The following is a 13,832-nucleotide window of genomic DNA, read 5'->3' on the forward strand; positions in this document are numbered from 1 at the left end:
TCTCATTTGAGGAAGTCAGAGTTCGGATTCACTATGTGATTCTTAACAGGACCTATTGGTGAAGTACTAAGTTATGAAGATGTCATGAGTAACTTTGTGGAGATCTCATAGATATGGAATTCATGTACAAGATTGCTGAAATGCAATGTATATCACCTCATGCTTTGTTCTTTGGAATGTGAATAAATGAACAGGCCAGTGTACAAATTGAGTCATGACTCTTTTGGATGACTCAATGTCACTTGTTAGCTCCTCGTCAAAAGATTGTTTCTAACTTATTCACAAGCGACAAATGAGTTGAGGAAATAACAGTTAGAAAGGTAAAATGGTAATTTTGTAAATCCCGACTAGCTAATGATATTCATGAAAGGTAAACATAGATAATATTCAGTGGATCCACTTATCACAATTAAGTTGAATTCTTCACTAGAAAATAAATCATTTGAACCTGAGAGATTCTCAGTGTCAACTCTTTATTGGAGTCAGCTGACATTAAGCTAAACTTGGAAAAACTTTTTGAACTTTTGAGTCCAAGTGTTTTAACTCAAGCTTTGTTCATTTGGATCAATGAGGTCACTGTCACAAATCACATCGAGTAGGAACAGTTAAACTAGAAGTTAAGTCAAAACAAGAACGAGACAAGTTTTACGAAAATTGTCAAAATGGTATTTTTGTCTTTTTGGACATAGAATGAAATGAATGTCAATAAATTTTTTGACACTGTCATATGATGACATATAATTACTCGGCCATAACAAGTTTATTGGGCCTTTAGGATTAATTTAATTTCATAGAATTTTACTTGAAAATTCTAAATGGGTCTTTCTTATGTTGTCATGAACAAATGAAGAAACATCTAGAAGCTCCTTCTAGATGCTCTTGGCCGCCCAACACCTAAAGAAAAAGGAGAGATTATTTTGTGCATTAATGTCTGATCTTACTTACCAAAAGAAAAAGAGAAAAAAAAAATTCCTCTATGAGGAGAAGGGAAATTCAGCCAAGCAAGAGAGAAGCAAAAGAGGAAACAAATCTGTTGTTGGCCCGCCTAGGGCCAACGTGAACAAGGGCATCTCTTCGACCCACATGGCTAGTACGAGGTCTTGGGCGGCGAAACCCTGACTCAACCAGGAACCGGCCCAAACCAATGGCCAAGTCAAAGCCCAGCCGTGGGCCGAGTCAATGGCTCGCTCGGCCATTGGCTGGGTCAAATGGCCCACTCGGCCATTGGACAGTTCACTCGGCCAATGGCCGAGTGAACCCCTCAGCCACCAAGGCAGTTCACTCGGCCATTGGCCGAGTGAACCTTCCAGCAGTTCACTCGGCCAATGGCCGAGTGAACCCCTCAGCCACCAAGGCAGTTCACTCGGCCATTGGCCGAGTGAACCTTCCAGCAGTTCACTCGGCCAATGGCCGAGTGAACCCCTCAGTCACCAAGGCAGTTCACTCGGCCATTGGCCGAGTGAACCTTCCAGCAGTTCACTCGGCCAATGGCCGAGTGAACCTCCCAGCTGCCTCAGCAGTTCACTCGGCCATTGGCCAAGTGAACCTTCCAGCAGTTCACTCGGCCAATGGCCGAGTGAACCTCAGCCGGCCCAAGACCTTCACTCGGCCAATGGCCGAGTGAACCTCACCACCATGTTCACTCGGCCATTGGCCGACCCAGCCTCCTCCAATGCCGACCCAAGCATTCTCACTCGGCCAAGGGGTCTTCAAACCACCCCTTGGCTGCCTATAAATACCAAGGCACCCCCCTTGGTCCAGGTAATCCATTCTTGAGTACTGAAACGCTGCCGAACTCGTACCTCGCTCGTTTCTCTCAAGCTTTGGCCTCTAAACACCCCTAAAACCTCTATACTCCACCTCAATCACACTAATGTTGAGCGTCGGAGAGGTAAACAGGGGCACCCCCCCTGTTTCCCCTTTGTAGTTCACGTGTTCTCTACTCCTTTTCGGGTACTTTGACGAACTCAAGGGACATCCACAGCTAAGGGACGACTCGGGACACCGGGTCCGACACGCTCGAGTGAAGACGAGACCACTTGGTCCGGCCTTGGGTCTAACCGTCTTTGGCTCCTAAATAGTTGTCCGAAAAACAGCGACAACATTTTGGCGCTAGAAGGAGGGGACCACTGACCTTAGCACGCTCTCCCTTCCATTCCACACTTTCACCGCCCCTACGACTCTCGAGAGATGAGTCACCTACCCACTACCTCCACGGGTACCCGAGCGACGAGCTCGAGGTACGGTCTCCGAATCCTCGCGCACCGTCTTGAAGGGCAACCTCGCGATAGCGAGAGCCAGCCCCAAGACCCGTTGAACGACCCCGAGGCCGAGCTCCGAGAGGACACGGCCCGGCGGCTCGCGGAGCTCCTTGACCGTCCCGGCGTTGACAGCTCCCTCATCGCCGGTCTCCTCGGCTACGACGTCGAGGATCGATCTGCTCAAGATTACTCCGACCCCGAATACGTGGAGGAGTCGAGGACCGACGAGGCCACCCCTAGCCTCGCTCAAGCGCGACCCGAGAGGGCCAACAGTGCGTTGGCCGATCCTTTGTACCCGGCGCGACAACAGGCACGGTCACAGTCCCGGGGACTCACCCCTTCGGTTTCAAGAGGTGGCCGGACACGGCCCCTCGCCGAGGAGAGAGCGACTCTGGTCGACGATGGAGCCGATAGCCGAAGCGCTCGCCGGACGACCCGACCAAGGGCGACCTCGCCTCGTCGTGCGCCAAGCGTGGACCTTAGAGAGCGCTTGACGGCGCAGAGAAACTCCCGAGGGGAGGATCTCCGCCAAAGGCTAAATTCTCGAAGGGACGCGCTCCCCGCCGCAACTCTTGGCCGACCTCAGGCCAATGTCATGGACCAAGCATCCAACGAACGCCAACCGGTGACTCCCGTGGCCCCGACGGTCGGCCCTGCTAACGGGCTTGACGTGGTCACGATGATTCAGAGCCTCCAGAATCAAATCATCGAGATGAGGGAGTCTGGGAGGCAAAGGCCGTACGGAGGGATCGAGGAATCATACTCTCCCTTCGCCGCACAGGTCCTCGCGCAGCCATGCGTGGGAAACTTTAAGTTACCGTCCATTCCCCCCTATGATGGACATACGGACCCCCACTTCCACGTCCAACACTATGAGACGTGGATGACAATGCAAGGGCAGACGGACGCCACCCTCTGCCAAGCCTTCAGCCTGACCCTCACAGGGTCGGGCTTTGAGTGGTTCCAAAGTTTGAGGCCTGGAAGCATCCCGTCCTTCAGGGCCTTGCGAGAGGCTTTCCTCGCTCGCTTTGCCACGCTTGTGGCACAAAAGAAATCGAAGACCCACCTCCTCTCCATTCGACAGGGGAGAGATGAGACATTGAGACAATACCTCGCTCGCTTCACCGAGGAGTCTCACAAAGTCGAGGGCTTCGACGACAAGGACGCCATCACGGCGATCACCGAGGGAGTTCGCACGAGCGACTTCCTCAAGTCCATTGTCGGGCAAGTCCCGCGAGACATGGCGGAGCTGATGACGAGAGCCCGCACACATATGGGAATCGAGGACTATCTCGATGGCCGCGATGGCCGAAAGTCAGGAGGACAAGGTAGTCGCCACCGTGAAGAACAGGACGAAGATCGCCCCGACCCTCAAAGCAAGAGGAGCAAGGGAGGCCGGGCCCCTAACGGTCGCCCCCTCTCCGGTCCAAGATCGTCGCACGTTGATAGCTTCCGAGCGTCATCAACATACACCCCTCTGAACACTCCGCAAGAGCGGATCCTAGCTCTGCACCGCGACAAGCTAGGAAGTCCGGCTCCTCTAGCGAAGGATCCCGCGAAGAGGGATCGGAACAAGTTCTGTGAGTACCACCAGGATCACGGGCATCTGACGTCCGAGTGCTACCATCTTAGGCGTCAGATCGAGGCCCTGATTCAAGACGGGAAATTAAAAGAGTATGTCCTGAGAACGGTCGGGGCGGCCACGGTGCACGAAGGCCATCCATGGCAGGGAAGGAAGGGTCCGGCGACGGTGACTATCATGGACCAGGCAGCGATTGAAGAACCGGAGAGCTCACAGCTGCATGTCGTGGGCTAAGCCCGTCCCCTTTTCTCATTATGTCATTTTGTTTCCGGTTTTAAGACAATCTCGAATTTCAATAAGGCCAATGGCCCAGGGATGTAATTTTTGACTATTTCTACATGGTAATCAGATTACATTTCACCTTGTTGCATTATAATTTCTAGTCTCCTCTACGAGTACACACGAAACTCGGGGGGCTAATGGGAAACAATGCTCAACGAAACTAGAGCTCACTCGCTCAACAAAAAAAAAAAAAACAACAACAACAAAGACGCGCAAATCGATTATGCCTTCGTTGGCAAATCGAGAACATAAGACGCGCACAATACAAAAAAGACGCGCAAATCGATTATGCCTTCGTTGGCGAATCGAGAAAACAAGACGCGCACAAGACAACAAAGACGCGCAAATCGATTATGCCTTCGTTGGCAAGTCGAGAAAAGTAAGACGCGCACAATACAACAAAGACGTGCAAATCGATTATGCCTTCGTTGGCAAATCGAGAACATAAGACGCGCACAATACAAAAAAGACGCGCAAATCGATTATGCCTTCGTTGGCGAATCGAGAAAACAAGACGCGCACAAGACAACAAAGACGCGCAAATCGATTATGCCTTCGTTGGCAAGTCGAGAAAAGTAAGACGCGCACAATACAACAAAGACGTGCAAATCGATTATGCCTTCGTTGGCAAATCGAGAAAACAAGACGCGCACAATACAATAAAGACGCGCAAATCGATTATGCCTTCGTTGGCAAATCGAGAACATAAGACGCGCACAAAACAAAAAGACGTGCAAATCGATTATGCCTTCGTTGGCAGGTCGAGAAAACAAGACGCGCACAAACCAACAAAGACGCGCAAATCGATTATGCCTTCGTTGGCAGGTCGAGAAAACAAGACGCGCACAAACCAACAAAGACGTGCAAATCAATTATGCCTTCGCTGGCAAGTCGAGAAAATAAGACGCGCACAACGCAATAAAGCCGTGCTAATCGATCACGCCCTCATTGGTAGATCGAGAAAATGAGCCACGCGCGATCAACCCGAAACAAAAAGTCGTCCCTCGCGGCGCGCAAAAGTCATTCCTCATGATGCAAACCCGAGAGCGTTCATCCCGTGTCCGCATAAAAGCGTAGATTTTGAGTTTCCACTCGACCTACGCTCGACCGGAAACTCGGGGGGCTAATGTTGTTGGCCCGCCTAGGGCCAACGGGAACAAGGGAATCTCTTCGACCCACATGGCTAGTACGAGGTCTTGGGCGGCGAAACCCTGACTCAACCAGGAACCGGCCCAAACCAATGGCCAAGTCAAAGCCCAGCCGTGGGCCGAGTCAATGGCTCGCTCGGCCATTGGCTGGGTCAAATGGCCCACTCGGCCATTGGACAGTTCACTCGGCCAATGGCCGAGTGAACCCCTCAGCCACCAAGGCAGTTCACTCGGCCATTGGCCGAGTGAACCTTCCAGCAGTTCACTCGGTCAATGGCCGAGTGAACCCCTCAGCCACCAAGGCAGTTCACTCGGCCATTGGCCGAGTGAACCTTCCAGCAGTTCACTCGGCCAATGGCCGAGTGAACCCCTCAGTCACCAAGGCAGTTCACTCGGCCATTGGCCGAGTGAACCTTCCAGCAGTTCACTCGGCCAATGGCCGAGTGAACCTCCCAGCTGCCTCAGCAGTTCACTCGGCCATTGGCCGAGTGAACCTTCCAGCAGTTCACTCGGCCAATGGCCGAGTGAACCTCAGCCAGCCCAAGACCTTCACTCGGCCAATGGCCGAGTGAACCTCACCACCATGTTCACTCGGCCATTGGCCGACCCAGCCTCCTCCAATGCCGACCCAAGCATTCTCACTCGGCCAAGGGGTCTTCAAACCACCCCTTGGCTGCCTATAAATACCAAGGCACCCCCCTTGGTCCAGGTAATCCATTAGTAGGGTTGAGGTAGATTGTAGAGGGTTTGAGTGTTTAGAGGTTGATACTTGAGAGAAACGAGCGAGGTATGAGTTAGGCAGCGTTTCAGTACTCAAGAATGGATTACCTGGACCGGGGGAGGGCCCCCAGCACTTATAGGTGACCGAGGGGCATTTTGGGCATCCCCTTGGTCGAAGGCCGGCGCCGGCCCTGGGTCGGCCATGGAGCCGTAGGCCGAGCTCATGAGGGCGGAGGTCGGCCATGGAGCTGGAGGTCGGCCATGGAGCTGGAGGCCGAGCTCATGAGGCCGGAGGTCGGCCATGGAGCTGGAGGCCGAGCTCATGAGGCCGGAGGTCGGCCATGGAGCTGGAGGCCGAGCTCATAAGGTCGGAAGTCGGCCATGGAGCCGAAGGCCGGCCCTGGGTCGGCCATGGAGCCGAAGGCCGGCCCTGGGTCGGCCGTGCGTCGGGGGAGTCCCGGGGTGGTCGCTATCGCGGCCGTCGCTGCTCTACCGGGCCGAGATGGACCGGTAACATTAGCCCCCCGAGTTTATCATCGAGTGTAAGTCGTGTGGTAAACTCAAAGTCTACCGTCGGCCCACCGGAGAAGCCTGTCGCCCAGAGGTATGTCCCGACGTCTTTTAATATTATTATTATTATTTGTCGATCGCTTTAGTCTGGTTATTCGCGCCCATGGACCCCATCGACCACCTATCAGGAGGTGGGACCATTGAAGACGACTTGCTTCATTTGTTCGGGGACAACCACGTACACTTAGACAATTTTTGGGCCCAAATTTCGCCTCCCCCAACGTTCTTCGAAACACGACACACGTCGAACTCAAACAACGCGGCTGAGATGACCGGGGAAGATCTCTCTTTGGTGGCGGCGTGGCTGACCGGCGAGGGAGAGGACGCGCGTGCTGGAGCAGCCAGCGCCGGCCGGGGGACGCCGAGGATGGCCCGCGTGTCGGAGGAGGCGCCTTGGCCCGGGGTGGCGCCGGCGATGGTGGAGGTGTCGGGGAAGACCTACCCAGGCCAGGGAACGACGCCCAACCACCCACAGGCGGCCTGGACGCCGCGCACGCGCCGGAGGAAGCCGCGCTGGGAGCGGTCGGCGCTGGAGGAGACGTGCCGGAGGGGGATGACGCCGGGGGGGACGCCTTGCCCAGGGGCGGCACGTTCTGGGTGGACCCCAGTGCCGGAGGAGCCCCCACCCGACTAGGCGAGGTCGCTCGGGTAGTCACCAGGCGCGCCCGTGCGGAGGAACGCCCGGGCTGCGCAAGTGAGCCCGGGGCGGCCGCGCACGGAGAAGCCGACGCCGAGAAGGGCGCGCCGACCGGTGTCGACGCCCTTTGGGCCGGTCCCGACGTAGGGGAGGCCATGGCTCGGCTGGGTGAGGCCGCCGGGTGGTCTGCAGATCGCGCCCAGGAGGAGAGCCCCCCGGGCTTAGCCACGCCGGCGACGTTGCGCGCCGCTGGAGGATCGCCTGCGCCGGGCGACGCCGCCCAGGGAGGGGCCGACGCCGGGCAGGAGGCGGCACGGCCAGGTGGCGCCGACCAGGGGGTGGCGGCCTGCCCAGCCCTTGGGAAAAACCTAGGCCCTATCAGGCCGGGCCTGTGTGGTGAGGACCCAGCCGGCCAGGAATTGGGCTAGGAAGGCGTGTTGTCAATGGTGCCCACAAGAAGAGTTGTAATCCTTATATTGTACATTTGATGTAATATAGTCTTACGAAGACTCTTGCTTGTAATTGCTTATTCATTTAATAAAAAAGTTGAAACGTTCATTCAATCTTCCTTGTTTGAAGCTCTATGATAAAACCTTAGTCTTTTAGTCCATAAACAAACTTAACAACTTACAAAGAGACAAATGTAGATTTGCATGAACAAACTCTTTGTAGTTTGCTTAAAACGATATATTCGCAATCTTAGGTTCAAAGGACTATTGACCTCAGTACGATTATTAGAAGAATCTATGATGTCTGGTTATGAGGAATTGAGAGTTGGAGACTCTATAGTTCTTCTAGGTATCTTCCGAAGGTACTGAATTGACCAGTGCACTTCTAGAGACAAGATAAGAACAAACCATTTAACCTCTTATGTCTCGAAGTCACTATGTATGAATTGCATCATGCTTACCTTAATCCTGAAATGAGACATGTCATTTCACACCTTAGTATTCTCATTTGAGAAAGTCAGAGTTCAGACTCACTATGTGATTCCGAACAGGGCCTATTGGTGAAGTACTAAGTTGTGGGAGTGTCATGAGTAACTTTGTGAAGTTCTCATAGATATGGAATTCATGTACAAGATTGCTGAAATGCAATGTATGTCACCTTATGCTTTGTTCCTTGGAGTGTGAATAAATGAAATGGCCAGTGTCCAAATTGAGTCCTGACTCTTTTGGATGAAACAATGTGACTTGTTAGCTCCTCGTCAATACATTGTTTCTAACTTATTCACAAGCGACAAAGGAGTTGAGGAAATAACAGCTAGAAGTGTAAAATGGTAATTTAGTAAATCCCGACTAACTGATGACATTCATGAAGAGTAAACATAGATAATATTCAGTGGATTCGCTCATCATAATTAGGTCGAATTCTTGAGTAGAAAATAAATTCATTTGAACCGAGAGATTTTCAGTGTCAGCTCTTTAGTGGAGTCAGTTGCCATTAAGCTAAACTTGGAAAAGGTTTGTGAACTTTTGAGTCCAAGTGTTTAGCTCAAGCTTTGTTCATTTGGGTCCATGAGGTCACTGTCACGAATCACATCGATAGGAATAGTTAAACTGGAAGCTAAGTCAAAACAAGAACGAAAATTGTCAAAAGGGTATTTTTGTCTTTTGAGACATAGGATGAAATGAATGTCAATAAATTTTTTGACAATTTCATTTGATGACTTAATGTCACTCGGCCATGACTTGATCATTGGGCCTTGTGAGTTAATTTCATTTCATAAGAGTTTTATTGAAAATTCTTAATGGGCCTTTCTCATGTTGTCATGAACAAATGAAGAAGCTTCTAGAAGCTCCTTCTAGAGAGACTTGGGCGCCTACCCTATAGAGAAATAGGAGTGATTATTTTGTGCATAAATGTATCAAGATACTTGCCAAAACAAAAAGAGGAAACAAATTTGCATATGCATGCATTAGGAATTTCGGCCAAGAGAGAGTCAAAGGCATGGAACAAAATAGGAAACAAATCCAAGGCTTATTGAAGCCTAGTTTGGCCGTGTGACTCAATAAAGGAAATAGGGAAATTAGCTCATGAATATTTGATATTCTATAGAAGAGGAAACTACCTTATAGAAGGTGAGACCTCTCCTATAAATAGGAGCTTCATTTCCTCACATTTCATTCATCCAAGTTTAAGAGATTTGAGAGACTCTCTCTCTAGAACTTGTGGCCGAAACTCCTCTCTCTCTCTCTAGTTTATTTTCGATTATTCTTGTTTTGGCACCTAGGTCCTCACTTGACCTAGTGTTTAGCTCTGCGACTTCAAGACTTGTTCTTAAGTCGTAGTGTTTAAAAGTGCCCACTCACTAATTCCTTTATTTCGAGTGATTTAGTGATAGAAACTTTCGTGGTTGCTCGAGGTGCCGAGGAAAGAAAGAGAGACGTGCTGCGAGGGGAGACGAGCGTTGCAAACTTTCCAAAAGCTTCTTCAAAGTTCATGCTTCAAGAAAGGTTAGTAAACTTCTAGCTCATATTAGTTTTTAATTACATGTACTTGCTCTTTGTCTAGGTTAGTAAAAACTATTTTTACTTGTAAAGAAATTTTTTAAAATTCCGCCGCTTCCCGAAGCGTTTAATCTTTTTCTTAAACCCTAGATCAATTCCAACAGATGGTATCAGAGCTATGGTCAAAGATTATCATGTACATGTTTTTAAAATTATGAGCTTGAAAATCGTTTTTCGAAAGTTTACTAATTTTGTGACAAGTTAGAATTGTTATCTTAGATTGTTTTTTAATTTATTGCTCATGCCTTTAGATTAAAAATCATGTTGATTTTCTATGAGTTTGGGATGTTTTTAAAACACATTAGAATCAGTTCTAAAAGTTTTTAATTTTTTATATTGAAAAACGTGTTTTAAAGGTTTGAGAAATTTCGAGTAAATTTTTGTGACTAGTTTTGTTATCTTGCTAGTTTCTTATCTTTACTTGAATCGTTTTATGCTTGTTGTTATTTCTTTTATGCCTTGTTATTACCTTGCTAATAAAACACAAATAAAAGCTTTAACAACCTTCATAAAACGTTCCGTTACACTCGATTCTTTTTCGCACCTAAAAAGGACCAAGCTTTAATTATTTCTTTTTCTTCGAGCTGGAGTAAACCCGCATTAAAAGTGGCATAACTCTCTGCTCAGAAATCTAAATTTAATCATTCTTGAATCAAATTAAAGCTCTGTCTGTCCTCTGTCCAATGCCACCGGTTTCGGCTCAAAAGGACATTGGAGCCGCCAGATATGGCGATTTTACTCCGAGGTGCGCGGCTGTTCCGAAACTCCAGTTTTTTTTAGAATTCCGGATTTTCAAACCCCACTACCATGAGTTATAGAACTCTAATGAGAAAATTTTCTTGAGAAAAAATGTTTTTCATATGATTATAAACATGATGTGTAAGATTAAAATGTTTTGATTTTTGAAAGTTTTATTGAAATTGAATTTTTACAAAACTAGTTTGAATTTTGAAAAACCGTTTTCACTTTCAAACATGAAAATATTTTGTCATCCAAATCAAATAATTTTTCAAAATGTTTTCAAAACTATATCTATATCACATATGTTCAAAATATATATGCTCTTGAAAATTTGAGTGTGAGGTCTCTTTGTAGACAAGCCGAAAAATAAAAAGATGTGTAATCTCAAACTTTCAAGTGTTCGAGTGAGTTGAAGTTCACACTTCCCTCATGCACTTTCCCGAAATAGAAAATAGGAAAAGATCGAGTATGTACCTTGTGCCTTTATGCACTAATACTGCTCTGAACATGTCGATCTAGGATTCTCTTCTAGTTGTCCGCTCTGTCGCTCTCTAACTAGGAAATCTGTTTCCGAACTTATAAGAGTCGATGAACCAACTCCAAAAACTAAGTGGGAGGGTTATACTTGTTGTTTGTAACCCACGATCCCCAACACTAATGAAAAGTGCAAGTGTCGTCGGACTAAGAGTCACCCTCGTGGCCCTCTCTTAAATGAGAGTACTCAAGGGCGCTTTGCTCTGATCATTGCTCAATGAGCTACGTCCGAGAGTGAGACGATGATGGCAAGGCCTCCCCTTGGGGGATTGTTTTTCAAAGTTGACCTTTTGGACTAAGTGGTTGGTTGCACACTTAGGCTCAATCCCTAGTAATCCTCCCTTGAGGTTCTGCGAAAGGATGTGAGTGATCAAAACAATTTAAAAGGTGGCTAGTCAAAATAGATGTATTGACATCTTGGCTTAGCATTAATGATGTGTCATTTACTTATAAAAGGAGATTTTTTGCGGCCTTCTATTGAGGGAGTAAATTATCGTTTGGTTTATAACACCTTTGGATTTTATAAAAGTCTTAATAAGCCAAAGACTAATCATAAACTTGTTTCAACTTAAATAAGCAACATGTCTCGCAAACATCTCTCGTTCATCCTTTCCTCGAACAAACTCGAAAACGATAACTACGTAGATTCGAAACATAACCTCGACATAGTCCTTACCAAGCACAAATGGGTACTCACCACCCCGTGTCCTCCTCTGACGAATAATGATTCAACTCAAGAGGACAAAGACGCCTTGGCGGCCTGGCTCTGCTCCGATGGGTTTGTCTATTTGCTCAAACACAAATCCGAGACCTTTAACGTATTTAAGGTCTTTAGGGCTTTAGTGGAAAAGCAAACTGGCAAAGTGATCAAAACCCTTCGATCTGATCGAGGTGGTGAGTATATGTCTGGAGAGTTCGATGACTTTCTTAAAGAAGAAGGTATCGCTTCTCAGCTTACCGCACCTGGCACGCCTCAACAAAACGGAGTGTCAGAGAGAAGAAATCGAACTCTTATGGAGATGGTTAGATCAATGATGAGTTACTCATCACTCCCTCTTTCCTTTTGGGGATATGCCCTTGAAACAGCCGCCTATATTCTGAACCAAGTTCCGTCCGAAACGGTTCCTGGTACTCCTTATGAACGATGGACTGGCCGTAAAGTGAATCTTAGCCGCATCCAAATTTGGGGTTGCCCTGCATACGTGCTGAGGCAAAAGACTAGCAAGTTGGCTAGTAGGTCAGAGTTGTGCCTGTTTGTGGGATATCTAAAGGAAACCAAAGGTTTTAGTTTCTATAGTCCCGAGGACGATAAGACTTTCGTTAGCACGAATGCTCGTTTCCTTGAGGAGGACTTTATGAAAGATGCAAAACCTAGAAGCAAAATTGTGCTTGAAGAAAAGTTGGGTGAGGAAGCTTCTACCTCATCTGTAAGAACTGTTCTTACCCCAACTGAAACACAACCTAACTCATCAGAATCTCGTCAAGTAGTACTTAGACGTAGTGGGAGGGCTACTCAATAGCCTGACAGGTACATGTCTTATGGAGACTCTCTTGTAGCCGTCTCTGACATGGATGATCCTGTTTCCTATAGCCAAGCGATGGCTTGTTCTGAATCAAACCTTTGGCTTGACGCCATGAAAGTTGAAATGCACTCGATGTATGTCAACAATGTCTGGAAACTTGTAGACTTTCCTGAAGGGATTAAACCCGTACGGTGTAAGTGGATATACAAGAAGAAAAGGGGTCCTGATGGGAACGTCGAAACGTTCAAAGCACGACTTGTGGCGAAGGGTTATACCCAACAAGAAGGGATTGACTATGAAGAAACCTTCTCGCCAGTCGCGATGCTTAAATCCATCCGCCTACTCATATCCATAGCTGCAGCTCTCGACTATGAGATCTGGCAAATGGATGTCAAGACAGCCTTTCTGAATGGCAATCTTGACGAGCGCATTTACATGGCTCAACCAGACGGTTTCGTGGAAGAAGGTTAAGATACCAAGGTTTGTGAGTTGCTTAAGTCCATTTATGGATTAAAGCAAGCATCTAGGTCATGGAATATTAGATTCGATGAAACTGTAAAGAGCTTTGGCTTTGAACAGTCAATAGATGAGCCTTGTGTTTACAAGTTAATACACGAAGGTAAAGTTGTGTTTCTGGTACTATATGTCGATGATATACTACTCATTGGTAATGACGTGGGTAAGTTATCTGAGATTCAGGTCTGGCTGGCAAAGCAATTCGATATGAAGGATCTAGGAGAAGCCGCGTACATTCTGGGAATCCAAATCTTTCGAGATAGGAAAAACCGGACCCTGTCGCTCTCTCAAGCATCTTATATTGATAAGGTAATGGATCGCTTCTCGATGCAAGACTCCAAGAAGGGCCAAACACCCTTTAGGCATGGAGTTTCATTCTCTAAGGACCAGTCTCCCAAGACTGCACAAGAGATTGAAGACATGAGGAAAATTCCTTATGCCTTTGCCGTAGGAAGCCTCATGTATGTTATGCTTTGCACTAGACCTGACATCTGTTTCGCCGTTGGCGTAGTTAGCCGTTTCCAATCCAACCCTGGACCCGAGCACTGGATTGCTTTTAAGCATGTTCTTAAGTATCTTCGAAGAAATAGGAATTTGATGCTTACATACTCAGGTACTGACCTGACTATGACGGGATATACCGTCTCCGATTTTCAAGCGTATAAGGATTCCAGGAAATCTACTTCAGGATCTGTGTTCATCCTTAATGGTGGAGCTGTTCTGTGGAGAAGTATTAAGCAATCTTGCATTGCTGACTCCACAATGGAAGCAGAATATGTGGCTGCTTGTGAAGCATCCAAAGAGGCTG

This window comes from Urtica dioica, chromosome 2 (assembly GCF_054948205.1).
Source record: "Urtica dioica subsp. dioica isolate 48M chromosome 2, U.dioica_male_clone48M_v1_H2, whole genome shotgun sequence".
Classification (NCBI taxonomy): domain Eukaryota; kingdom Viridiplantae; phylum Streptophyta; class Magnoliopsida; order Rosales; family Urticaceae; genus Urtica; species Urtica dioica.